This window comes from Vigna angularis, chromosome 9, assembly GCF_016808095.1.
Source record: "Vigna angularis cultivar LongXiaoDou No.4 chromosome 9, ASM1680809v1, whole genome shotgun sequence".
NCBI lineage: Eukaryota > Viridiplantae > Streptophyta > Magnoliopsida > Fabales > Fabaceae > Vigna > Vigna angularis.
Window position 1 is genome coordinate 14,605,829 of NC_068978.1, and position 3,298 is coordinate 14,609,126.

Below are 3,298 nucleotides of genomic sequence, written 5' to 3' on the forward strand. Positions count from 1 at the left end.
CGATTTACACCCTGTGTTAATCGATTAGCACTGCACAGTTTTTGCTGTTTGGCTTATTTTTACATCACTTTTGAATGCATACATAAAACTACTAACTATCTAAGTCCTAGATACTAAACCATAATTATTACAAAAGCTTTCCATAGCAATACAAGTCTTCATAACATCTTCAATCTTGATTTCTCTGGACTTGATTTGGACATCATCAAAACTTCATCTTCATCATTTTGCTAACACAATTGTCTCTCTTCATACATGAAACTAAATCCATCAGAGTCACTTCCTCCAATACAAATGGACAAAAACATATTTGGACTAGATAATCATAAAGAAATTGTTAATGCAGAAATTATTGGAGAAGTTACTAACTATGCATGGCTAGGTGCAATTACAATTTCTATATATATCGGGTAAAACATATACTACAGTTTATCATTAACTTCATTATTAGATTGACACCTTATCATATTGCTAATACATTCTTATATTTTTCTTTTATAAGGTACCTATATCAAAACTTTGTTAAGCCAAATGATAAGGCGTTCTTTTTTTTATCACCCCAAATCACAACACATGAGCTACCAATGAAAGACAGAATGCAAAAAATAGTTACTCTTTTTCTTGATAATGGGGTGATTGATAAGTTTGTTCTTGCACCTATTAATACCGGGTAATACTTTACTTTACAACTTTATCAACAATGTATTATTTTCAAAGTTAGATGTACGAATTATAATTTTGTTGATTCATTTCAAATTGCAGCCAACATTGGGTTTTGCTAGGAATCAATCTTAAACTGGAGATAATTCATTATCTTGACCCAATAGCGGTAGACATTAATATGAGGCAAGATTTGAAAATATTGTTTGACATGTAAGAATATATGTGTTGTATACTTTTACTTGACATATTCGTATACTTTTAGTTGTATTGTTGTTACTTATACATGCTTTAATTTTATTTATTCACTAGGGTTATACAAACCTATCGAGCTCAAACAGGAAACATGGTTTCAAAATCTAAGTCAAACAATATCAAGTGGACAACAATTAAGGTACATTACTCTAGTATGTTTTGTGTAGTATAGTCTTGATTGTGATAATTAAATTGTTGAATGACCTCATGTGACCTTTTAATTCACATTATGGCTACTTGTATTGTACTGGTTAGGTGAATAACTTGTATTCTTGAATTATTGAAGACTTATTTCCTTGTTGCATAGTAATGGTTAGTTAAATAATATGTATTATTGTGAAACTGGTTGGAGGAGTATATGATTGTTATGAAAGCATAACCTTTTATTAATAGTTTAAACTTGTATATGGTATATAGTTATTTGTTATTTGCACTGAACATGTTTGGAGTATACTAGAGTTTTGAATCTTTTTATGTTCAAATTATAAAAATGCTTTTTAATTTTGAAATTCTAGTGCCCAAGACAACCCAACGGCAATGATTGTGGGTATTACGTGTGCCAATATATGAAGGAAATTATTACATATTGTGAAGGAGGAACAATTCCAACTGATGTAAGTTATCTTTATCGTCATAATTAATTTGTAGTAATATTTAATTAACTAATTCTATATTATTTTCTCTTTCTTGCAGTATTTTTCTAGTTGCAGATGTCAACAATATCATGAAAGTCAAATCATTGAAGTTAGAGAAAATTGGTGTATACATGTAATTAGTACATGCTTATAGGTTATGTTAAGGTGATGTGATTATAAGTATTGATAGGATATATATGTTATGACACGTAATAGACGACTTAACGATTAACTTTTGAATTATTAGTGTACCAATAATTTGTATTTATATTAATGAACATTCTTTTTGAGACATTTGTCATATTTTTCTCAATATTTTATATTTTTTTTGTATATAATACCATAATAGAACTAATATTTTATATTTTATTCTAAAATTTATTATTTTTTTTAAAAAAATTTTGAACCAATAGATAGCGCTTCTTTAAAGAAGTGCTATCTATTGTCAGCAATAATAGATAGCGCTTCTTTAAAGAAACACTATCTATTGACAGCCACCAATAGATAGCGCTTGTTTAAAGAAGCGCTATCTATTGGTGACTGATAATAGATAGCGCTTTTTTAAAGAAGCGCTATCTATTATTGTTGACAATAGATAGCGCTTTTTTTAGAAGCGCTATCTATTAATAGATAGCGCACGCATAGATAGCGCTTAAAAAGCGCTATCTATGATAAAAAAAAGCGCTATCTATGCACTTTTTTGTAGTAGTGTGATCAGTGAATTGTTTATCTTGTTTTGAGATAAGCGACTGGACGTAGGATTGGTAAGATCCGAACCAGGATAAAATCATCTGTGCAAATTTCTCTCAACCTTACTCTTGCTTTATTTGTCTTTATTAATTGCTAAGTAAGTTTAATTGAGTAGAAATTAAAAGGCACACGTTAATATTAAAAACCCTCTTGGTTTGTTATTCCACACTAATCATTCTGCTGCAGCCGCTCTGACAATTGGTATCAGAGCTTGCTTTGATAGTCATTCAAATGGCAGGATCACATCAAACCTTTGCAGAGGGTGCATCAATCAATAGACCACCACTATTCGCAGGTGAAAATTACGCATTTTGGAAGGTTAGAATGCAAATTTTTATGGAATCTATTGATATAGATATTTGGGATGCTGTTGCATTTGGTCCTTTTGTTCCAACTAACAATATGCAGGAACCAAAGCCCCGTGACCAATGGACTGCTGAAGATAAGAAAAAATTTGGTAATGATGTAAAAGCTCGTAATATTATTTCATCTGCTTTAACTGTTGACGAGTTTTACAGGATTTCTGATTGTAAAACTGCACAAGAAATGTGGGAAGTACTTAGAGTAACCCACGAAGGTACAGATGATGTTAAGAGAGCTAGAAAGAATACCTTAATCCAGGAATACGAGATGTTCAGGATGAAGCAAGGGGAAACAATAATAGATGTTCAGAAACGCTTCACCAACATCGTAAATCATCTTATTGGATTAGGTAAGCCTTTCGATACTGATGAGCTTAATATAAAAATTTTGAAATCTTTAGACAGGTCTTGGCAACCAAAAGTGACTGCAATTTCTGAGTCACAAAATCTCAACACAATGACCATGGCTGCATTATTTGGAAAGTTGAGAGAGCATGAACTTGACCTCGAAAGACTAGATGAAGAAGACGCAAAAACTAAGAAAAAGACTCTAGCCTTCAAATCTGAGGTAGAAAAGAGCAAAAGCAAAATGGAAGATGAAGACTCACAAGAAGACGAAAATTTGAGTCTACTAAT

General features: G+C 31.3%; 1 long non-coding RNA gene across 1 annotated transcript; it reads left to right on the forward strand.

Annotated features, from left to right (window-relative positions):
• The first annotated feature begins 914 nt into the window (after window positions 1-914).
• On the forward strand, window positions 915-1,744 carry LOC128193854 (uncharacterized). Its single transcript, XR_008245167.1, has 3 exons — window positions 915-1,054; window positions 1,431-1,529; window positions 1,609-1,744. It is a non-coding gene; the product is annotated as an uncharacterized LOC128193854 (long non-coding RNA).
• The last annotated feature ends 1,554 nt before the right edge of the window (window positions 1,745-3,298 follow it).